Raw genomic sequence first — 25361 nt, 5'->3', positions numbered from 1 at the left:
CCCACAGGTGAAGTAACAACAAAAGAAAATTATTTTTAAACCTGAAACCCCAGTGTAAGAACAGCGGCTAATGGGCATGGGGGGAGAAAAAGAGGATGCGAGTGGAATTTAAAGGGACAAAAACCCAAAAAGAAAATTGACTTTTGGATAAAATTATCTGGAAAATTTTAAGAATTAGAAGAAGTAACTCCAATTTTGATTAAAGGATTGGAAAGAAAATAAATAGATCCTTTACTTTTGAAGGCTAAGAAAAATAAAAGATAATTGGATATTAAGCCCTACAACAGAAGTGCTGTCTACTTAAAGATAAAATAAAGGAGGAAAAAAAAAGAGAGCGAAAAATATTTGTTTAATTTGGACTGGACTATAAAATTCATTTGGTATTTTCAAAGTTAAAAAGAAGAAAAAAGAATCTAGATTGTGAATGAGGACTGATACAAAATGGACACGTTGTTAAACAATTAAGAGAATTGTGGATTGTAGGGGGAGGGGCTTGACATCGTGGCAAAACGGACGTGTGATTCCTGGGCTCCAGGGGCACCGCCGAAACCTCCGCTGCTGGACGGTCCATTTTGGACCACACAGTCTCGTTTTGACTGTGTTAGCAGAGGGCACATCCTGTGGATCTCAGGGACATCGCAAAGTCCCTGATTGATCCAGGAGAAGCCCTTTTTCTAGCAGCGGAGTGGCAGCCATTGAGCTGCTGAAGCTGGGACAAGCTCCGGAAGAGGAAGAGAAATAACAGTAAGCCGATGCGGTGAGAGACTCTTAATTTAAATAGCAACACCCTGACTTGAAAAGGACTTAGAATTGGATTCAAAAGAAACTAAGCAGCGAATTTCAACAGGAGCTATTTTTTCTATCTTCTACTTAGTTAAGTTGGTGAGTTTTAAAGTTTTATTTTACTTCTGACTGGGACCGGACTGAGAGAACTGATTGAATTGAGACTTGTAAGCCTTTGTGTTTTAAAAGTGAATATTTTTTTTTCTTGGAGTTAACTTTTTATTTGGACTTAATTCTCTTATTTTTTTTCTCTTTTCTTCTTTCTTTTGTGGACTTTCATTAAGAATTTTTGGTTTTTTTTTTAACAAAGAATTGTTGGACTATAAAAGGGAACTAGGAGAGTGTGTAACATTGCTATTTACTGCCATTTGCTGGATGGAAATGTTGCTAACTTTCCCTTTTTATTAAAGTAACAAGCAAACAATTATATAACATTGTTGCCAACCAGAGACTCCAAACCTTTACTGCTAATAAGAAGTCTGGGAAGAACATCTGAGTGAGCTGGAGCTATCGGTTTTGTTTATTCAGGTGTTTTCTGGAGATATATTTGAAGCAGGAGTCTGAGGCAAATGAGAGAGGCTTGTTAATGTCTGGGCACAAGTATTGCTGTAGAGAGTGAGATATTTTTTCCTTTTCACCTGCTAACATTTGGGTTTTGTTTTTGTTTTGTTTTTTCAATATTTTGGTTAAATGATAACTCTCTGTAAGTTCCCTTAGTTTAAATATTTTTGATGGTACTTTTCTTCACTCTTCCTTTAATTGATTCCAAATAACTGTACTGGATTAGGACATACAAGAGTCTGAAGATGAAATATTGATTCCTTTTTCTTTTTCTTTTCTCTTTTTGCTGTTTCCTCAAGTTGGCTATTTGGGTTTTTTTTCCTCTCCCCTCATTTTTATCTTTTTTATTTTTATTCTTTTTTGAAATTGACTGAAGCTTTGGCACAATTTTGCTACTATTTGGATTAATTTTTCTTTTTGGTTGCTGATTTTTACATTTTGATTTTTTTGATTTTTGATGTTTTTTCTTTTTCTCTCTCCTATGTTTTTTGTTTAAAGGGGATTAGGGTATTGAAGAACCTGAAGAATTGATTTTTCTCTCTTACGTTTTCCTTTTATTTTTTTACTTATTATTGTTTATTCTTTTGGATTTCTTCCCTGGCTGTTGGTGTTTTCGACTTTTGGATAAAATGAGTAGAAAAGTAGCAACAGTTGGATCTGTGTCAACTACACCGGCCTCGTCTCCATCTGGTGGACAGCGATCAATTCAGTCGATGCTTCAGCAGGAAAAGGAGAAGGAAAAGGATAAAGACAAAGAAGTAACATTACAAATGATTTTTCAATCAATGCAGAGGATGGAACAACAAATACTCAAAATAGATGAAAAAGTAGAGAGTACACAGCAAATGATGGTGAAATATGATGAGAGGTTGCAAAAGCTTGAGAAAAGAGAGGAGCAAAAAGAGGAAAAAATTAAAGATATAGATAACAGATTGGGCGAAGTTGAACGGGATAGGAGCAGATTAATTGGATGGGAGATGGATAAATCAGATTTTTACCTCAGATTTCAAAATGTGGAAGACGATAAAGGAGAGAATTTGGCGGAAATAATGATTGGAATTATGGACTGTGCTGAAATGAGTAAATTGACACTTGAAATTAGGGAACAGGAAGATAAACAATATTACTTAATTTGGGATCTGTTTTATCAATGGCGAGATAATAAAGCATGGAGATAAAAAATGAAATAGGAATTAATGTAAAGATAAAAATATATGAAGTGATCTTTTTGTTGCTATTCACTTTTCTTTCTGTTCAATAATGGCTAAGTGAACATAAATATTAAAAAATCTGTTAAACGAGAGAAATTTGGGATAAGGGACTGAGCACAAAAGAATTTTAACCGATCGGCATACTGTTTGTAATTGTATTTGAATGATGTAGATTTTATGTTTTGTTTTGTTTTTTGTGTTTGTTATAAATAAAAAATTCTTTAAAAAAAAGAGAATTGTGGATTGTAGAGAGACATCTTCAGGAGAAAAAAGAGCACTGCAATTTAGAACCTTTGTTTTGGAAAATTTGGAACTGCATCAGTGATAATAGTCATGAGAACTTTTGGGGAGGATTGCTTTGTCTACAAGTGGCTTGACTTTAGAAAAAACAAAGAAACAACGGAACTTTTAAAACTGGAACAATATTAACACAGAAAGAACAAAATGGGGCAGGAAATTAGAGAAATGATGAAAATGATGTACTCATCGTGGAAAGCGGAAATAAGAGGACTAATTACAATGTTACATGGAGAATTGAAACTCGAGGACCCAAAAATTGAGATAGAGCATGCTCAAGCTAACAAGGAAACAAAGATAGAGAAGCAAGACACAGAGACTGAATATAAAGAAGAAGATAAAGACAATGAGATTAATTTGGGAAAAATAATTGAATATGTAAATAGTAATAATAAAAAGGAGGTTTTTAGAGATTACATTGGGATTAACAATGGAAAAAACAGAAAGGGCAGAAAATATTAAAAATTTAAATGATTACAATGGGATTAACAGTGAAAAGGAAAAAAAGAGAGGAAAAGGATGGAAAACAACAGGAAATGCAGGGCAAAATAGAAGAGTCCGGATTTGTGAAATACAGAATGATTACACTGGAATAAACAGTGGGATAAATAGTGGGGAGATAAGAAAAGGAGAAAAGAGATGGGAAACAAAGGGAAATTTAGGACAAAAGAGGAGAGTTCAAGATTTTAAAATACAAAAGAAAAAAGGAGAAAGAAAAAGGTAAAAATAAAAATGGGAAGGGAGAAAAAGGAAAAGAAATGAAAGAGAAAGATGTTATATATATTTAGAATTGAAATATGAATAGTAGTAAGAAACTGATGGATAACCATATGAATGTAAAAATGAAATGATTAATAACTGGAATATTTGTTTTTGTATCTTTGAAATCTAGAAAATTGTTGTGGAAAATGAGAAGCTGAAACACATTCCTGGGTCAGACAGATACATTTATTTGCGCAAAGGTTCAGTGCATTGTTTGGTTCTTGCAAACTGAACAAGGACAAATTATGATTTCATGATTTAAATATGTTTTCAAGACAAAGAGTTCTATGAGCCCTTCTGGCTTCCATATATGGTTACATTAAAAATACATTATACTTACATTACACTTTACTAATTACCAAACCATTACATACTACTTAATAAAATTATTTTGGCTACACATTTTCACTACTCCATCAACTAAACTATTACAACTTTTACTAACCCATCACTTTATAGTTTACAACTGTCCTTTAAGTGCTGTAATGTTTAAATGCAGAAATTATGGCTATACTTTAAACAATAAGTAACCTTCTGTCTCCCATGTATATCCGTTCAGATGTTCACATAGATCTGAATTTCCGTAGTTTTTGATTCTATTAAGAAGATGTATAGAATCAGTGTGTTTGACACAAGGCCATAAGTCAAGTAATTATGGGGACATCCATGAACTAATTGCTTAGTTTCTTTTCTTTATCCGAGTCAGTCATTCACCAGAACCCCACTCTTAGCTTTCCTGATGGATGACAGCTGGGCCTCATCAGAAGATATATTTACCAATAATGAAGTTCAGCTGCCTTTAACCAGCACGTGAATAGAGAGGTTCTCTCAAAGTTTATTCAGAGTTCATAGATTTGATCTGACTTTATGTACCTGACTTGGAATGATTATTTCTTTTATTCACCTTATATTTACCTCATTTCTACCTCATTTCCCCCCCAATGGAAGTTTTTCCATGCATAAACTTTCATTACTTCTTACACAACATTCTATGTCCTTTAATACACAAAGCTAATATATAATATTCCACACAATACACAACATATGACTAATCTAGGCAAGATATAGGTCTGTCTGGATGTTTTATTCTCCTAATCTATGGAGGTACTCTCTCCATTCTCTCCCAGATCCCATCTCGACATATGTGTCTGTTTCAGAAACTTTTTCTTCAAGAAAGCGCTCTGTCAACACGAACGCCTTCTCATTCTGTATCTCTTTCACTGCTCTGATAGATAGCTGTCTCAGCACAGGGATTGCACAAGGAATAAAAGCTAGGCCCGCCACAGCACAAATCAACAAAAATAACATTTGTTTAATCCACCCGGATCCAGGCACCCAAGAAAACCACATGTCCGTTGTTTGTAATCTTTGACCTATCTTGGATGCCCTATCCTGCAATTCCTTGGCAATTCCTCTGACCACACCTGATTTATTCATGTAGAAGCAACAATCTTCTCCCAGAAATACACACACACCTCCTCTCTCTGCGGTTAGGAGGTCTAAGGCACGTCGATTTTGTAGGACCACTGCTGCCAATGAATCTATCTGGTCTTGGACTTCTACCAGGGTTCCAGCGATTTGGTTCAGGCTTTCTTGGAACTCCTCTGATAATTGCTGAAACTGTATTACTGAGTGTGTTACACCACCTATACCTGTTCCCACAGCAGTACCTATTCCCATGACTACTAATAGTGGGACTAGGATTGGTACCCATTTTTGAACATGCCCCATGAGAGGAACAGGGATGGTATGTTCTCCACTGACAACACCTATTTTAGGAAAAAGGTGTACTAGTGTGCATGTTCCAGTCCAATTTGTTGGCAAACATAAATACGCATCTTTTCCGCAGAAGAAGAAAACTCCCTTTTCCCCTACACACACGCCTATGTTCATGGAGAATGCATGGGTTCGATGGTTCTTTTCATTAGTCCAGACCCCCAAAGTCCCTGCTACAAACATTCCAGCCAGGGGCTGTAATGGGACTTCTAGTGAAGGGTCCCTTTGCTTATCTCTGAGGATTGGGCCTTCTAGAAGATATCGGGAGGTAGTATTCCCAGGGGGAAAGAGGATACATAAGCCTGTGCTGAATCTAATGGAGAGCCAGATAGGGAAACGAGGGGGTTGGAATAGACTGGGGCACCTTTCCTGGGATGCATTCCCGAATCCCTTCCATCTTCCCCATCTTGTGATGGTGGCCGTAGGTGGTAGTGAGAAAGTGACATTGTGATGAGATGAGTGATGTGCAGAAGGAAAAAGATCTTTGGTTACTTTTACATCCATAAGGTCTGTTCTAGGACCAAAGTACACTTCTGATGGACATTGTTCTTCTGTCAGGGGTCCTACAGGCCTACCAGGTTTCTGATATCTCTTTACACACAGAGAAGGTGTTCCTATGAGTTCCACACCAGTGGCTATTGGGCCAGCAATAGGGAGGCGGCTTTTTCCCAGCCGTTGGAATGCCTTATAAAAATCTCCTTGTATTGGAGATACTGGTGCTTTGTTCCTACTATCTTTTTCAAGGACTATTGTAGCCTTTGTCCTAGCCCAGAGTTGTGGCTTGACAGGAACGGCATGATAAGATGAGGGGCTGGCAGATAAACACAACCAGCATTTTTGACCTAGGTTAGGGTCATACTGATTAACAAGGTTTTGACCCAATTCCAGTATTCTTGATATGTAGTCTCCTCTTTTTAGTTGTTGCATGGGCCCGTTCTCCTTTTCTATTCCCCCAGGTACTGGGATTGTTAAACTCTTGACCTCAGGTCTAGGAGTTGGTTTAGGTCTAAGGCTCCCTCCCCACCTTATGATACCACGCTGTTGGCGGGAGTGGACTTTACCCAAAGTGTCCCCATTCAGTGTCCTGATGCTGTTAGTTCCCCTGGGATTCTTGACATCTTTAACTCCTTCTACAGGGACAAGGGGAATTTCTTGAACATCCACACAACATGGGGAACTACTGTTCAAGCTAGCATCACTCATTAGACCTTTGGCTAATAGTACCCACATCCCTAAATAAATCATAGTGACCTTATTCCCACACCCACAGGACCTTAAGAGCGCAAGACCCGAAGTTTACAAATTCACCAGGTCAGGAAGAGCTGTAGAAGTATTCATAACTTGGGTGAGGTCAATATCAATTGGATCCCTAGGTTTCCCACAGAGCTGGTCCTTATATATATAAAACAATACCCCCAGAAGTACTAAACCAGTGGTGGCCCAGAGTCCCCACACCCAATCTTCCTCAACCATGAGTATGTTTTTAATAAGTGCTTACTGGATACTATCACTGTTAATGGGTTTTACATTACAATTTAAAATCTTGGAATGTTGTCTTCCTCCGTTCCAAGCTTCGGCCGTGCGCTGGGAACCAGCTTCCGGGGTGGTTCAGCAAGGCTGACGATCACCACTGTGCGTTGAGAGTCCATTGCCAGTAGGACTCAGCAGGGTGTATTCTTCTTGAACCTCAACACCAAGGGCCTGTCAGTTTTTGTCACTTGGTATGTGACTGGATCACTCTGGTCTGCGGGCTTCAGTCTCGTCCAGTGGATCCAGGATCTTCCTTCCAAGGTCTTAACTGCAAGAGGTGAACACATCACAACAGTATATGGCCCTTTCCATCTAGGTTTTAAAGGCTCATTTTTCCAGTGTTTTATCCATACTCTATCACCTGGTTTGTAGTTGTGACCTGCAGTTGTAATAGGGGGAGGTCTACATTCCTGCATATAATGCCTCAGTTTGTTGACATGATTGTTGTGCTGTTGTAACTGCAAAAGTAATTTTCTTGCTTCTACCCCCCCTTTTTGAACTAAATCTGGCCAGCCTTGAAAGTGGTGCTTGAACAAGGCAGGGGGTCTCCCATACAGAAGTTCGAAAGGAGACAGCTGGTATTTGGTTCGAGGGGCTGTTCTAAAAATGTACAAGGCCATGGGGAAAACTTGAAGCCATGGCAAGTGGGTTTCTAAGCACAGTTTTGTAATGATTGCTTTCAATGAGCGATTAGCCCTTTCAATCTTCCCTCCCGATTCTGGCCGAAACGAACAGTGATACCGCCATTTCAGGCCTGCAGCTTCAGCCAGGTGGCGATTTATATGTTGCACAAATTCTGGGCCATTGTCAGAGCTGATGGTAGATGGACATCCAAATCTAGGGATTATTTCCTTTAAAAGAAAGCGTGCTACTTGTATAGCTAACTTATTTCGAGTGGGGAAGGCCTCAATCCATCCAGAGTAAGTGTCAATGAAAATGAGCAGCGCTTTATAACCATTGCATTTGGGCATATCAGTAAAATCCACCATTAAATAGTCCATGGGTAAGTAGGAGATTGGCTGCTGTCCTGGTGGTAAACGCGGTCCTTGCTTAGCATTTACTTGTGCGCACGTAGGACATTGGGAAGTTGCTTTGGCAACCAGACTCTGCAAGTTAGGTATGTAGAATGTTGCTTGCAACTGTTGGGCCAAAGCAGTTTTGCCACTATGTGAGGTTTGGTGTGCCTCTGATACTAAAGGCCAGGTGAGTGAAACTGGTACCACTAGGCGATTGTCTGGAAGGGTATACCATCCCTTCACCAGATTGGCTTTCAAATCTCCTTCGGCTTTTTCCTTCTCTACCTGAGTATAGGTGGGATAAGATCTTTCAATGTAGGATTCAACTTCTTGTGCCATATAGAGATAATAATCATTCCTATCCAGGGGCAGGTGTGCTGCCAATTTGGCTTCTCTATCAGCAAATCGATTGCCTCGTGCAACGAGTGTGTCCGTCTTCTGATGACCCGGACAATGGATGACAGCTAAGGATTTGGGAAATTGTGCAGCAGAAATCAACCTTTTAATTAAAGGGGCATGTTGAATTGATTTGCCTGTAGAGTCAGGGAAGCCCCTTTCCTTGTAAATAGCCGCATGTGCTTGAATAGTCAAAAAGGCATATTTACTGTCCGTGTACACATTAATAGTCTTTTCTGTGGCTAATTCTAATGCTCAGATGAGTCCCCACAACTCAGCTGCTTGGGCACTGGTACCCACTGGAAGAGGGGCACTTTCAATAACTGCGTGTTGGCTAACTATAGCATATCCTGCATAACGAGCTCCTTTTTCCATAAAGCTTGAGCCATCCGTGAACCAGGTAAGCTGGGCATTTGGAAGAGGGGTGTCAGTCAAGTCTGGTCTACAGGAATACTGATGATCTAACACATGTAGGCAGTCATGCAGCGGGAGGGATGCATCAGGTACAGGCATGAGGGTAGCTGGATTAATAGTGGCACATTGGTGAAGATTTATCTGGGGGTTTTCTAACAGCAGAGCCTGATATTTATGCAATCTCTGGTTACTTATCCACAAGTGTCCTTTGTTTTCTAGGATAGTTTGCAACGCATGGGATGTGTAGACTGCTACTTCTGAGGTAAAAGTTAGTTAGTTTGTGTTGCTCATAAGTTCTGCCACAGCGTCCAAAATTTTAAGACAGTGTGGCCAGCCTTGAGCCGGGCTGTCCAACTGTTTGGACAAATAAGCCACCGGCCGTTGCCATGATCCTTGCTGTTGAGTTAATACCCCTAGTGCCACATTCTGACGGACATCTACATAAAGACGGAAGGGTTTGGCAAGGTCTGGCAACCCTAAAGCTGGATAAGATGTAAGTGCTTCCTTTAAATGACTTAATGCATTTGTTTGTTCCTTGCTCCATTCAAACGGGTCTGTTTCTGCTCCCCGGGTTGAAGCGTACAGGGGTTTGGCAAGTAAGGCAAAATTGGGAATCCATAAGCGACAAAAGCCCATGACTCCCAAAATGCCTCGCAGTTCTTTTCAATTTTTCGGCGGGGGCAGTTGCAAGATCGCCTGTTTCCTAGGCAAGCCTAAATTTCTCTGACCTTGAGACAGAGTGTATCCCAAATATGTAACCTCTTTCTTTACTAATTGAGCCTTTTTCCTTGAAGCTCTGTATCCACAGTCTTTCAGTAATTCAAGGAGGGTTTGGGTATTTTTGAAACAGTTATCCTGAGTGGTTCCTGTTACTAACACATCATCTACATACTGAAGGAGACAGTCCCCTTCCTGAACAGGTTGGAAGTATTGCAAGTCCTGAGCCAAGGCGTGCCCAAAAAGGGTAGGAGAATTCTTAAAGCCTTGAGGTAATCTTGTCCAGGTATACTGACAATGTCTACGCAATTTAGAGTCTTTCCACTCAAAGGCAAACAAGTCTTGGCTATCAGGGTGTAAGGGTATAGTGAAGAAAGCATCTTTCAGGTCTATGACGGAGAACCATGCGGCTGAATGAGGGATGGTCCCCAACAAAATGTAGGGATTTGGGACTATTGCATATAGCGTGACCACGGCATTATTGATCGGTCGTAAATCCTGGGCAGGTCTCCACCCCCCATCCAGTTTTTTTATGGGCAAAATTGCTGTATTCCATGGGGATTGAGTTTCTCTAAGTATCCTGGCGGCTAAGTATTTATCAATTAAAACTTGAATGGCTTCTGCCGCTTCTTGAGGAACATAATACTGGGGTACTCTGATGGGCTTGTATCCCAATTTCAGTTTAACTTCTACTGGGGAGGCAAATTTAGCTAGCCCAGGGGGGTTGTCCTCTGCCCACAGGGTAGGAACGTTAAATTCTTTCCATATACTTTCCTGAGTGGAGTCTTGCATTAACATTAATTGCCAAGTTTCTTCCACTGGATGTGACACTGTCAAGTACTGTCCATTTTCGTTGAAGGACATGGTGGCTCTCAATTTAAAAAGTAGATCTCTTCCTAACAGCGGAACTGGGCATTCAGGCATATACAAGAATTGGTGTTCTACTAGGCCGTTCCCTGTCAGGGCATCGATTAATCCCATGTTTAGCTCTGGGACAAATCACCCTGGTTTAATTAGAGGATGGATCGTGGCTTATTCCTTGTTGCAATATTCTGAAAAGAAATCCCGAAGAAAAGTTCTCTAATAAAACTCATTTATTTGTTATAAAGAAAATAAAACACCTCACTAACTAAGAAAGTTAATTGCTACATTTTGAAATACTTTGGGCATAAGTAAGTAAGACATAAATACCACATTAAACCAGATTGTTTCAGACCATAAAGACTTTTGTTTAGGAACCAGGTATCCCCTTCTTGCTGTCGGAATCCTGGAGGACTTTTCACGTAGATCTCTTCGTCTAGGTCTGCATGCAGATAAGCCGTGTCAACATCAAACTGGAAAACTTCTAAACCAAGGATAGTTGCAGTTGCTAAAGCAATTTTTACACTCTCAGTTCTGACTGTCGGTGAGTAAGTATTTGTGTAGTCCTCAGGATAACGTTGAGCGAAACCCTGAGCTACAAGTCTGGCCTTGTACAGTGACTCACCATTTGGTTTCTTTTTGATTCTGTAGACCCATCGAGTGCCAATGACCTTTTTGTTTGCTGAAGGTTTTGCAGGTGTAAATACTTTAAGTTTCTTTAGACTGTCCATTTCAACCTGCATTGCATCATACCATTTGTCTTGCTCTGAATCAGGGAGCTGCTTGATTTGCATGAAATTATCAGGTGGAAGTGTAACATTGCAAATCAAAGGCAAGGGTGCTTTTGTCAGTTGCCAAGAATATCGTTGTGGAGGGATTCCTTTTGTGTCCCTCTTGGAACGTCTCGGAACAACTGTCCAGTCTTCTTCTGCTTCGTCCTCGTCCTCACTTTCGTCTCTAGCATCAGCATCCGCGGCTTGAGAAGAACATCGGGTTGAGAAGAATCAGTGGAATCTTGATCATCAATCTGCGTAGCATCAGCAGTATCATCTCTGGGAAAATAAACTCCAGGATCATTGGAATGAATCCTGGACCAGTCAATGTCTTCTTCAAAATTTGCAGATTGGGAAATCACAATTGCATGTTTAGAGTCAATAAATCTGCTCCATTTTGAGTTATCATCAATACCCATAAAACTCAGTCTTTTTGCTGCTGGACTTCCTTTTCTTCTTTGAGCTAAGGGAATGTTCACCATAGCGTATGAACCAAAACTATGAATGTTTTTAAGATCAGGCTTGTAGACATACAACATGAAGAAAGGAGTCTGATTTGTTACACTGCTCCAAGTACGGTTGACAATGTAATTTGCGTACTTGATAGCTTCACCCCAGTATATCATATCAAGGTTGGCGTCTTCTAGGAGACAACGCATCATGGTTTGCAGTACCTCTCTGTTGTGAGCCGGTATGTCAGGGGGTGAAGTCTGATGAATAATTCTATTCTTACGCATCCAGTCCTGGAAATGCTGAGACATGAATTCGGCACCACGATCACTCTGGATTCTGGCGATGCGAACTTGGTGTTGGGTAGAAACAAGGGTTGCAAAGTCTGATAAGATCTGAAAAGTCTCTGATTTTTCTTTCATAGGATATACATATCCATATCTAGAGTAATTATCAACAATTGTTAGAAAATATTTTCTACCACCAAATGATGGCGGGAAAGGACCAACTATGTCAATGTGAACCAAATCAAAAATGCGTGTTGATAGGCGTGTAGCACGTTTGGGAATGGCTGCTGCTTTGGATTTGGCCTTTTTGCATACAGCACAATCCAAAAACACCTTACACCCCTTTAGATCCAAACCTTTTGCGAACTCCGGCATCTTCCTAAGAACACGGAAACTGGCATGCCCCAATCTTCTATGCCATTTATGGATACACCTGGAATGCAAAGGTTTACCAGTTAGTGAATTCTCAACATTAACATTTTTATGCGGAACCTCAGGCTTGCTCTGAGCAACCTGTTTACCAATTCTCTTTTTGTTGGCTTTAGGAGCCTTTGGAATAGCAACAGGATCTCTCTCTGGAGCATCTCTTTCTGGGATTGTGCTTTCCCTTTTTGGAGTTTGTATACTTGCCTGTGTTTGTGTTTTAGGCTTTTGCTTTAAGTAATAAACACCACCAATTAATATGGTTCCAGCAACAATATCTCCATCTTTAACTATGTAACTTGCATTTTCAAGGTGGTGAACCTGGAATTTTAACATTCTAGACAAGTGACTCTGACTAAGCAAGTTACTGGTTGCTGTTGGTATGTAATAAACATCAGGAATGAATTCATCAAGCTCTTCAACATAAACAGTTCCTTTTCCTTTGACCTGACAAGGATGATTGGAAAAAGAATAAAGTTCACGTAGTTCTGGTTCAGGCTCGTGCATTTCTGTGAAAAGTTCCTTTCTGTAGGTAACATGCAATGCTGCACCACTGTCCAAAGTCCACAGGAGTCATCTGTCGTACTCTGGTTGAGGTTGTGTATCATTGGTTAAAGCCAATGTGGCAAGTGGAGTTTGTGGATCACGCCGGGGACCACGACGACCTTGTCTTCCGCCTCTGCCTCTGCCTCTGGAATCTGTTCCTCTGGGCTGGTACATGACGGGTGCTGGAACTCGTTGGGGACAATCCCGGGTGGCATGTCCCACACAATTGCAGGTGTAGCATCTTGGCATCCTTGGAGTGTAGGTCCTTCCTTGGAAGGGGCGCCTAGCTGGAGCTCTTGATGCGGGTGGTCCTCTCAAATGTGGCGTGGCCAACATGAATGTCTCTTCTTCAATTAAAAGTCTACAGACATTGTCCACTGTGCGTTGAGCAATTGGGACTTGGTTAATTTTTGTAACAGCATCTTTCCATTCATAATTCAAAGAGTTAATAATGATGCTGATCATTTGAATATCTTCAATGTTATGGCCTCTTTCTCTCAATTCTGTTCTCAGACCTTTCAGTTTGGTCAAATGTCCTCCAATTTGTTCACCGGGTTTCAATCTCGAACCGTGGAGTTCAGACATGAGTAAACATGAAGATTCAATTGAGACAGGCCTGTAGCAATTTTCCAATTCAGCCCAAATTTGTCGGGCTGTTGTATTTGGTGGAAAAGTGACCTGCAGTTCAGTATCCATGGACATCAATAATGTTGTGCGAGCTCTAATCTCTAAATCTCGTATTGAAAAATTCCAAGGTTGTGCAGAAGGGTTAAAAACCATACAGTGAGTGCCTTCTCTAAGAAGCAATAGTGTAATCTCACTGACCCAGGTTTTATAATTATGTCCTGACATTTTTAGTTTTGACTCACCAGTTAGTGGAGAGACAGAAAATGCCTGGTAAGGAGCCTGCACTTGAGATGCTGGCTGTGCTGGCAGAAATGCCTGTGGTATTTGCTGTGCCTGTTGTGGAGCTAAAAATGGTCTTGGTTGTGCCATTGGAGGTGGGCCAGGAGCTGGCCCTATTTGCATTTGTGGCTGTGGCATATATGCAGGCATTTGTTGCTGATGTGGCTGATGCACTGGAATCTGCTGTATTCCAGTTGCCATTTGTGCTTGAGCTGCAATATTGGCATGGCCTGCTGGAGATGCAGTCATTTGCCTTTGCTGCACTAAGCGTGGCTGTGTTTCATCTAAAAGGACACCAACACCACCAGGGGGTGTTGGAGTTTGAGCCCGTGGAGACACTTGTGGCATTTCAGCTTGAATCTCTGAGTGAGTTAGAGACAGGTTTGCCAGGGTCTGCTGTAGTAATTTAAAATGTTCATCTAAGCTCCTTTCTCTTTCAGCTTCCTGTAGTAAATTACTTTCGCCAGCAGATGGTGCTGCACCTTTAGCTTTGGGCAGCCCAGTTACAAGGAATGACTGCATGGCAGGTTTACATGTAACTTGATCAGGGAGACTTTCATGTGACGTATGCAGTGCTCTTTGCCTTAATTGGCCTGACACAGAATCCACCAGGGGGAGTGTCTTTGGCTCTGAGGAAGAAGACAAGATGGCGCTTTTTGAAAAATTTAAGTCACGGGATTCTTCCTTATCTTGCTCAAGCATAAACAAATCTCTCTTAAATCAAAAAAGTTCATTTTCATAATATTTTACATGTTCACGGTCGGATTTAATGGCCATCTCACGCTGGGTGAGCTCAAGGCTTTGAGGAGAATAATGAATTACTTCTCTCTCTTCGTGGGGGTGAAAAAGCTTTGCTGTTTGTGGAAACTTTCTTGGCCTAGCACCAAGCACATCGTAATCTGTGGGCTCTGGTAGGATAGATTCATAGCATGCAAATTGAGAAAAAGCTACCAACCTCAGTCGCAGTTCATTATCTTCAAAAGCAGCTGTTCTGATAGCTGTCCTTTGATGTGTTTCCGAAAGCATTTTCAGATCTTCTTCACCCATGGCACCTTCTTGTTCCAATTGTGTAGCCGTAGCAAGAGGCTGGAATCTTGAGGGCGTTACTATCTCCTGTTCTTCTTCCAAATAGGATAAAGCTCTGTGCTTCATTTTTTTTTCCTTCTGTTTCGGCATTTTAGCAAAGATAATTAGCGTACCTCAGTAGTTAAAAATTAATTGCCTATGCGCTCTTATCAGAAATAACAAAACAAGGAAAAAAGCCATAAATCAACCATCTGAGCTACCAGATGTCAGGGCATCGATTAATCCCATGTTTAGCTCTGGGACAAATCACCCTGGTTTAATTAGAGGATGGATCGTGGCTTATTCCTTGTTGCAATATTCTGAAAAGAAATCCCGAAGAAAAGTTCTCTAATAAAACTCATTTATTTGTTATAAAGAAAATAAAACACCTCACTAACTAAGAAAGTTAATTGCTACATTTTGAAATACTTCGGGCCAGTTGCTTTCCAGCAACCAGCACTCCTGGCATGAGAACAAAGGAAAGAATGTGTGAAGGAATGTGGGTGTAGACGGAAACACGTAGCTTACTGATAAGAAGTTGGCAAGCTACGAAGAGTCTGACAGTTCAGAAATGATGAGTTCAGCTGGCAAATAAAATAACGCAGTGACATTCCCAACCTTGCATTTAACCGGTTTCAGGAGGCTGTGTGTGGCTGGTGTGCTTGACACTCCTTGGACTCTGACTTTCTCCTTTGATAAGGGGGCCACTTGTTTATTAATTACTGATCGACTGGCTCCAGTATCGATCATCATGCGGACTTGACGTCCTCCCAGCCATAAATCCATCATGGGCTCCGGGGGTGGGTCCGTGGGGCCCTGGCCTCTTCAGTCATCCCATTCCATTTCGGCTAGGCCGATTACTTCCTCATTCCGGTATTTATTTATTTATTTATTTATTTATTTATTTATTTGTTTGTTTGTTTGTTTGTTTGTTTGTTTCCATTTCTATACCGCCCTTCTCCAATAGGACTCAGGGCGGTGAACAGCCAAAGTAAAAAACAGAACATACAAAATTTAAAAAACAGTTTAAAATGATTAAATATTTTGGCCGTAAATTAAAACAACCCGATTTAAAATCAATTTAAAATTTAACTCAAGCCAGCCCAGCTAGTTGAAATAAATAGGTTTTCAGGGCCCGACAAAAAATCCGGAGGTCTGTTATTGTACGTAACTCTGGGGGGAGGTTGTTGCAGAGGGTGGGCGCCGCCACAGAGAAGGCTCTCCCCCTGGGGGTCGCCAGCCGACATTGTCTGGCGGACGGCACCCTGAGGAGGCCCACTCTGTGCGAGCGTACTGGCCGGTGGGAGGCTATTAGTGGCAGAAGGCGGTCTCGTAAGTACCCCGGCCCTAAGCCATGGAGCGCTTTAAAGGTGGTCACCAACACCTTGAAGCGCACCCGGAAGACCACCGGGAGCCAGTGCAGCTCGCGCAGGAGAGGTGTCACATGGGAGCGCCTCGTCGCCCCCATAATCCCCCGCGCGGCTGCGTTCTGGACCAGCTGGAGCCTCCGAGTGCACCCCAGGGGGAGCCCCATGTAGAGAGCGTTGCAGTAGTCCAGGCGGGAAGTGACGAGTGCCTGAGTGACTGTGCGTAGAGAGTCCCGATCTAGAAAGGGGCGCAACTGGCGTATCAGGCGAACCTGATAAAAAGCCACCCTGGCCACGGCCGTCAAATGATCTTCTAAAGACAGCCGTGCATCCAGGAGGACGCCCAAGTTACGAGCCCTCTCCGTGGGGGCGAGTGATTCGCCCCCAATAGCCAGCGATGGCATCAGCTGGCTATATCGGGACGCTGGAAGCCACAGCCACTCGGTTTTGGAGGGGTTGAGTTGGAGCCTGTTTCTCCCCATCCAGGCCTGCACGGCCTCCAGGCACTGGGACATCACTTCAAGGGCATCGTTGGGGTGGCCTGGGGTGGAGATGTACAGCTGGGTGTCATCAGCGTACTGATGGAACTCCACCCCAAAGCCACGGATGATCTCACCCAGTGGCTTTACATAAATGTTGAACAGAAGGGGCAAGAGGACCGACCCTTGTGGCACCCCACAAGCAAGGTGCCTCGGGGTCGACCGCTGCCCCCCTGTCAACACAGATTGCGACCGGTCAGAGAGGTAGGAGGAGAACCACCGCAGAATGGTGCCCCCCACCCCCACCCCCGCCAACCGGTGCAACATGATACCATGGTCGATGGTATCAAAAGCCGCTGAGAGGTCTAACAGGACCAGGATAGAGGAGCAACCCCTATCCCGAGCCCTCCAGAGATCATCCACCAACGCGACCAATGCCGTTTCCATGCTGTGCCCAGGCCGGAAGCCGGACTGGAGCGGGTCTAGATAGACAGCTTCATCCAGGTACCAGGGAAGCTGTTGCGCTACCACACTCTCAACAACCTTCGCAACGAAGCGAAGGTTGGAGACTGGACGATAGTTAGCCAAAACACCTGGATCCAGAGAGGGCTTCTTGAGGAGGGGCCTCACAACCGCTTTTTTCAAAGCGGCCGGCAGGACCCCCTCACTCAAAGAAGCGTTAACTATCTTCTGGAGCCAGCCTTGTGTCACCTCCCGGGAAGCCAGTACCAACCAGGAGGGACACGGGTCCAATAAACATGTGGTCGCGTTCAGCCATCCCAGGACCCTGTCCATGTCCTCGGGAGCCACAGGATCGAACTCCCCCCAGATAACACTCTCAAGACCTGCCTCAGTCATCCCGTCCGGACATACCCAGTCAGAGGCCAGCCCTTCCTGAATCTGAGCGATTTTGTCATACAAATACTGCACAAAGTCCTCAGCTCGGCCCTGCAAGGGGTCATCCCGCACCTCCAGGTGGAGGAGGGAGCGGGTCACCCTAAACAGGGCGGCCGGGCGATTATCTGATGATGCGATAAGAGCGGCAAAATAGCTAGATTTCGCCGCTTTTATCACCACTAGGTAGGTCTTAATATGAGACCTCACCAGTGTTCGGTCGGATTCGGAGCGGCTGGTCCTCCAACTACTCTCCAGGCGTCTTTTCCGGCGCTTCATCTCCCTAAGCTCCTCGGAGAACCAAGGAGCTAGGTGAGTTCGGTGCCGGGTCAGAGGCCGCAAAGGCACGACACGGTCCAAGGCCCCGGCAGCCGCACTATCCCAGGCGGCCACCAGGTCCTCAGCCGAGTCATGAGCCAGAGTCTCAGGAAATGGCCCAAGCTCCCTCTGGAACCTATCAGGGTCCATCAGGCGCCTGGGGCGGAACCACCTGGTCGGTCCTGCCTCCCTGCGGCGGGGTGCAGCGGTTAGAAAGTCCAGTCGAAGGAGCGAGTGGTCAGACCATGACAAGGGTTCGATGACTATATCCCCTGTATCAAGGCCACTCGACCACTGACCAGAGACAAAAACTAAGTCCAGAGTGTGTCCACCCGTGTGAGTAGGGTCATGAATTAACTGAGTAAGGTCCATGGCCGTCATGGAAGCCATGAACTCTCGAGCCACCTCAGATGTTTCGCCGACAGATGGCAGGTTGAAATCCCCCATGACTAGAAGTCTGGGGGTACCAACCGCCACCTCAGCTATGACGTTGAGCAGCTCGAGCAGGGCCGTTGCCACGTGGCAGGGAGCCAGATACGTGATCAACAAGCCCATCTGTACTCCACGACCCCACTTCACAAAAAGGGACTCACATCCAGCTATCTGTGGAACAGTGGTCTCCCTCGGATCAAGACTTTCCTTTATTATAACCGCCACCCCCCCCGCCCCTGCCCTGAGCTCTCGGCTGATGGAATGCTCGGAAACCTGGTGGGCACGTATTCACAAGGGGAACCCCCCCATGGCCCAACCAGGTCTCCGTAACACCTGCCAGGTCCGCTCCCCCCTCCTGAATAAGATCGCAAATGAGGGGGGCTTTATTTACCATGGACCTGGCATTGCACGACAGCAGCCGAAGGCTCGGGCCCTGAGAGTCTGAACAGCCTGGGGTGCGAGAAGGGCTATGGGGACCGGGGTGCGCCACCGCTCGAAGATAGCGAGTGCGCGCCCCCACCACATGATGCAGCCCCCTGCTCCCGCCATATCTGCCCCTCCCACTCAACACATTGATAGAAAAGCCCTCGACAGAATGGACTCTGATGTCCCCCTTACCCCCGGAATCCACACCCTCCGTGGCCCCACTGACAGCTGGGCCGGACTCCTCCCCCCATGGGTTAACCCCCAAACCCACACAACCCTCCCGCCCCTTAAAATCCCTTAAAAATCTATCAAAAAGTTTCCCTAAAAAACCCCTCAATCCCCTTTTTGCAGCATGCCACCTCTCGGGGTGCCAAAGCCCGTCATAAAGGTAGGCCCTTGATAAAGTGGAGGGCCACACCTGTGAGAGGGGGGAGTCTCGCAGAATAAGAAGTTCTGTTGGCGAATACATCTAATCAATCAGTTAATTAATTAATCAGGGGGAAGTCCACGGCCTGGGGGTAATCAAGATAGTCCAAAGTCTGGGGAGGGATATTCAATCAATTCCAAGTCAATAAATTCAATAAACTCCGGTATGACTGGCTGGGTGGAATAAATTGCCTGTCAGCCCCCCTCCTTCCTCTGAAATCTCCTCTCCTATTTCCTCCCATGTTCCGTCCTCGAAAAACACCTCTCTGACTTCCTCTCACCATCTGTGACCCACGCCCGTAGGATTCTTCTCTGGATTCCCTTCTTCTACTGGGACATTCTCTCTGCCAATGCCCATCTTCTTTACAAACCGCACATTGGTTGGGTCCCAAAATGACCCCCCCGAGTGCCAGAGCTAACATTTCCATCTTCTTTCTCTCTTTAGTAGCTTGCCGTTTTTCCTCTTCTTTCTCTCTGTTCAGGTATACTTTTCTAGCAACTTCTAGGAGTTCACTGGTATTCTTACCCAATGCTCCTTCCAACTTCTGTAATTTTCTCCTAATGTCCAGAGCACTCTGGCTTATAAAGCGCTCATTCAACATGAATCTATTTGCTGGGTCTTCTATGTTGATTCCAGTATTGATTTTATAGGATTCTACTAGTCTAGTTAAAAAGCCTTCAGGGCTCTCATCTTTTTCTTGGAGTACTGTGGGTGTTTTAGCGTAATTAACAGGACCTTTTGCAGCCTCTCGTAAACTGTTTACGCATAAGAGGTGGTAGTCATTTAATTGAGTTAAATGCTGAGCATTATTCGCGTCCCAATGTGGGTCGGTTTCAGCTGCTGCCCTAGCTTTATTAGCTGTTTGATTTCCATCAGGAAACATACGAGTCAATACCTTTTCTTTAGCAATCTTGAATTTTTCCCTATCTTCCATGGAGAGTAAGGTATTTAACAGTTGTTGGATATCTCCCCAGGTGGGTCTATGTGTTTGCATTATTGTATTGAAAAGATCTACGATTTCGTGGGTTTTTTTGCTAAACGGCCCATATTGCTGTTTCCAATTGAGGAGATCTGTAGTTGTGAATGGCTGGTATTGAAATAAGGAACGGATGGCAGGTTGCCCTTGGTCATCCATGTCATGAGTTAACATTTCCCTTAAAGGGGCCAGCGTTTCTGCTTTCTTAAGACTTGTCTGGCTTCGAGTTCGGGAGCTAACAGGTTTAGATTCTCCGTCTGTCTCTTCCCCTTCGCTTTTGACTTCTCTTTTGACTTGCAAATGACGTCTCTGAGGTTGAATAGTTCTTGGTGTTGCATTTACTGGCAGCGGTGGGGAAAGATTTTGCCTTGGGGGTATAGGATGAGGGGGAGCGTAGGGGGGAGGGCGACTAACTTCTTCCTCCTCCTCCTGACTGAAAACTTTGTTTTTAAATATCTTTCTGTTGGTTCTATTTTTCTCTTTCATCAAACACACTTTCACACATTCCTGCTGACATTTCTTAAGCCATGAGGGGGCTGCCTTTTGAGCAATCTGCCACTGATCTATGTATGGAAATTGGTCCCAATGGCCATCCCGGGTAATGATTCGATGAACCTTGGATATCACTATTGGATCCAACGACCCTTCTTCTGGCCAACTTATGCCAAGGGCAGGCCAGGTATTTTTACACAACATCTTCAAGGTTTCCGGATCACACGGGGAATCACCATAAGTTCCACTATAGGCACTTTTAAAATTGGCTAACATGCATTGTAACGGTGTCCTGGGGACACTATTACTACCACCCATTCTAACAACACTACCCCTGGCTCATGACGCTGGACGTTCCGACAGTCGTCTATGAGAACCACAGAGGTTTAACCACCCACGCCAAAAAATTCCTTACTGGAGGCTTTAGGACGATGCTTTGTCTCCTAGGGGGATGATCAGACCCCCTCTTCTACCACTAAATTGGTAGGTAACCCTTTTTACTTATACTTGCCTGCTGGCTTTTCTTCTGTCCTGGTGGCCACCTGTGGAAAGGTATGGATCTGGTCTGACCTGAGGATCCTTGACTGGTCTGCGTCTGGCAGCAGGGTTTACGGCGTCTTCTCACCGAAAGATTCCGTAGACTTCAATGGAGTCTTTGTGGCCGGCCTGTGGATTTTCCTTGGGAAGGCGTCAGTCCCTGCCGGAGCAGCCGTCAGGGCAGAACAAAACGTCTTTGTCCTTCAGTCCCTCAGTCCCTTCGTGGTAACGCCAGAAAATGTTGTGGAAAATGAGAAGCTGAAACACATTCCTGGGTCAGACAGATTATGATTTCACGATTTAAATATGTTTTCAAGACAAAGAGTTCTATGAGCCCTTCCGGCTTCCATATATGGTTACATTAAAAATACATTATACTTACATTACACTTTACTAATTATCAAACCATTACATACTACTTAATAAAATTATTTTGGCTACACATTTTCACTACTCCATCAACTAAACTATTACAACTTTTACTAACCCATCACTTTATAGTTTACAACTGTCCTTTAAGTGCTGTAATGTTTAAATGCAGAAATTATGGCTATACTTTAAACAATAAGTAACCTTCTGTCTCCCATGTATATCCGTTCAGATGTTCACATAGATCTGAATTTCCGTAGTTTTTGATTCTATTAAGAAGATGTATAGAATCAGTGTGTTTGACACAGGGCCATAAGTCAAGTAATTATGGGGACATCCATGAACTAATTGCTTAGTTTCTTTTCTTTATCCGAGTCAGTCATTCACCAGAACCTCACTCTTAGCTTTCCTGATGGATGACAGCTGGGCCTCATCAGAAGATATATTTACCAATAATGAAGTTCAGCTGCCTTTAACCAGCACGTGAATAGAGAGGTTCTCTCAAAGTTTATTCAGAGTTCATAGATTTGATCTGACTTTATGTACCTGACTTGGAATGATTATTTCTTTTATTCACCTTATATTTACCTCATTTCTACCTCAAAATGGCAAGTTTTTCTTTTTTTGAATTTCTGTAGAAATGAATAAGTTGTGATTTTTGGTTTATGGGGAGAGTTTAATGAGTAACATGGGGGGGAACTATTTGGTTTATTACTATTGGAAAATATAACTAATTGACTTGTAAGAAATTGGACTGTATGGAAATAATTGAATATACAAAAAAGAGATAGTTATATAATTAACTGATTTATACTAAAATGTTGGATTTATATTAAACAATTTTTTTTGCTTTAATTTATATGCCACCCTTCTCTGGAGGCTCAGGGCGGCTTACAATGCGTTAAGCAATAGCCTTCATACTTTTTGTATATTTATACAAAGTCAGCTTATTGCCCCCACAATCTGGGTCCTCATTTCACCTACTTTTGAAAGGATGGAAGGCTGAGTCAACCTTGAGCCTGGTGAGATTTGAACTTGCAGTAATTGCAAGCAGCAGATGTTAATAATTGTGCTTTAGTCCACTGTACTACAGGCTCTAATTGTAATGTCACATAACCAACCAATGTGAGGATAGATATAAAAATAGATGACAATGGGAAGGGGTATAATATAGATAGAAGGGGAAAAGTGAATTTGATTAGGATTAAGATTAGAGATGAGAATGAAGGGTAATATTGGTTTGTTAAAAAAAATAGATAAGGAATACCTATGGCAAAAAGGAAATATAGAAATTGTAAACTTAATTGAAATGATTAAATATTGCTTAAATTTGGGAACCGGCCAAATACTCTGTTCAAAGAAAATACATTGTATGTTTGTATGCGTGTTTGTCTAAAAAAAATAAAAAAAACTTTTATAAAAAAAGCAATAAGAAAGCTCCAATCCCCCCCAAAAAAATCTCTTTGGTAGAAAAACAAAACTGGCTATGTAGCTAATTTTACAAGCCGCTAAAAAACATATGCCACCAGATAAAGACTGACTGCACCAATTATCACATCAAACAAGAGGAAAACCTTCTGCGTACGAAATCCACCCGCACCTTCTATAATTTTGTAAACAACAAACTTAAAGGCTCAAGATCCATCCCACCTCTAAAAGGACCTAATGGTAAAGACTGTAATGATGAAGCCATTAAAGCCAACCTCCTTAACACATTCTTCAGCTCAGTCTTTGTAAACAACAATGGCTCATGCCCAGTGGTGAAATTAAAAAAATTCCCCTACCGGTTCTGTGGGTGTGGTTTGTTGGGGAGAGGTCATGTGACTGGGTGGGCGTGGCCAACTCAACATCACTCACATCAAGGGGCTCCTCACTAGCCCCTCCCTTCCCAGCCACTCCTTGTCGCAAATGGCAGGAAAATGGGGAGGGGTATATTCCTGCCTACCATCCTTCCCTCAGTCTGTGCTGAGATTGAGGAATGGATCACAGGCAGGAAAATCCCCTTCCCCATTTTCCTGCCTTTCATGAAAATGGCTCCATTCCAGCTGCTTCCCCCCTCCCCCTCCCTCCTGGGGACTACCTTAAAAGGGACAGGCTGCAGCAGCTCCTTTGTGAATGGAGGGAGAAAAGTTAGGATTTTCTCTGCTGCATTTAACATTGAATTGTGTGGCAGAGAGAATGCTAACTTTTCTCCCTCCATTCAGAACGGAGCTGCTGCTCCCTTTATGGTTCCCCCCCTTCTCCCTCCCTCCTGGGGACTAACTTAAGGGGATAGGCTGCAGCAGCTCCATTGTGAATGGAGGGAGAAAAGTTAGCATTCTCTCTGCTGCATTTAACATTGAATTCTGTGGCAGAGAGAATGCTAACTTTTCTCCCTCCATTCACAACGGAGCTACTACTCTATTTATGGTACCCTGCTGGCCCCCTCCCTCCTGGGGACTACCTTAAAGGGACAGGCTGCAGCAGCTCCGTTGTGAATGGAGGGAGAAAAGTTAGCATTCTCTCTGCTGCATTTAACATTGAATTCTGTGGAATATTGAGCGGCCGGAAGAGGTGAGTGGCGACCGGCCGGGCGTGGGTGGGGCCAATGAGGGGTGATTACTACTGGTTTGGCGAACTGATGCCAATAATACCTAGCGGTTCGCCCGAACCGGTCCAAACCCATAGGATTTCACCCCTGCTCATGCCCCACATTTCCTAGTCACACCGCAACTAATTACAATGATCTAATACATATCGATTTTTACAGAAGATAACATTGAAAAGGCATTACACAGCCTAAACCCACCTCTATCTATTGGACCTGATGGACTATGTGCCTACTTCTTAAAAAAGCTTTCCACTGCCATAGCAGAACCTCTAAGCATAATCTTTGAAAAATCTTTCAGTACCAGCTCCTTGCCCAACCTGTGGTCACTAGCCACAGTCATCCCTATCTTCAAAAAGGGAGACCCCAGCCTAGTTGAAAATTACAGACCAATCTCTTTATGTTGCATCACCTGCAAAGTCATGGAATCAATCATAAACCTGTTGTGGCTCCGTTGCCTGAGCCTGGGCTATCGACAGATGCAGACTCTGAGAGTGAGGGGGAGGAGTTGGCAAGGCCTCCCTCTCCAGGACCCTCCTCTCTGGCAATGCCTCCGGAGGACACCGAAGGCCAAACAATAGGCTCAGAGCCAAGCACGTCCCCGCAGCCACAGGTGGACAGCGATGAGGAAGATAAGTGCTGGCTGGACCCTCGCCAGAGGCGCAGGGAGAAGCATGCGCAGCAGAGGGGAAGGCGTGCCAGAGATTAGCTGAGTCACTGGACCACACCCCACAGGGTATAAATGTGGGTGTGGTGGCCGGTTCAGTTTGTGACGAGCAAAAACTAGAACTAATCCATGATTTCTGCGTTACTGGACTTTGCCTGTTTTATCGGACTGCATTTGGATTAATCCTTGTATTGTTGAAAACTCTGCCTGTTTTATCTGAATGCTGGCAGGCTAATCTTTGTTTTGAGTGAGTAAAGTCTGAATTGGCAGCTAGCCACTGGGTTGCTGCCAGCTTTATTTTCAAAGAATTTTGTCATGTGGCTTATTAACTCCGGGCCATCTGTGGGGGTGCGTGAGTGGAACGGGGACAGAACAAAACCAATCCATTACCCTCCACTTAGAGACAAACAATCTACTCTCTAACAAACAATTTGGTTTCAGGAAAAATTTGTCCTGTAATCTGAAACTCCTACACTGCAAAAACATATGGACTACACAACTCGACCAGGGCAAAGCAATAGATGCAATTTACATAGACTTCTGTAAAGCCTTTGATTCAGTGGTACATGACAAACTACTTCTAAAACTAAAATCTTATGGCATTTCCAGACCCCTG

The 25361-nt window shown here is 43.5% G+C and overlaps 1 pseudogene; it reads right to left on the bottom strand.

The window, feature by feature from the left end:
• Positions 1–2010: 2010 nt before the first annotated feature.
• LOC139317681 (uncharacterized) lies at positions 2011–14885 on the bottom strand (annotated as a pseudogene).
• Between the last annotated feature and the right edge of the window lie 10476 nt (positions 14886–25361).

The sequence above is a fragment of the Pituophis catenifer genome, unplaced genomic scaffold (assembly GCF_029215685.1).
Source record: "Pituophis catenifer annectens isolate HBS135680 unplaced genomic scaffold, rPitCat1.0.hap2 SCAF_5, whole genome shotgun sequence".
NCBI classification, from domain to species: Eukaryota; Metazoa; Chordata; class Lepidosauria; order Squamata; family Colubridae; genus Pituophis; species Pituophis catenifer.
Note: the sequence above shows the minus strand (reverse complement) of the source record. Positions and strands in the feature narration are given on the sequence as shown.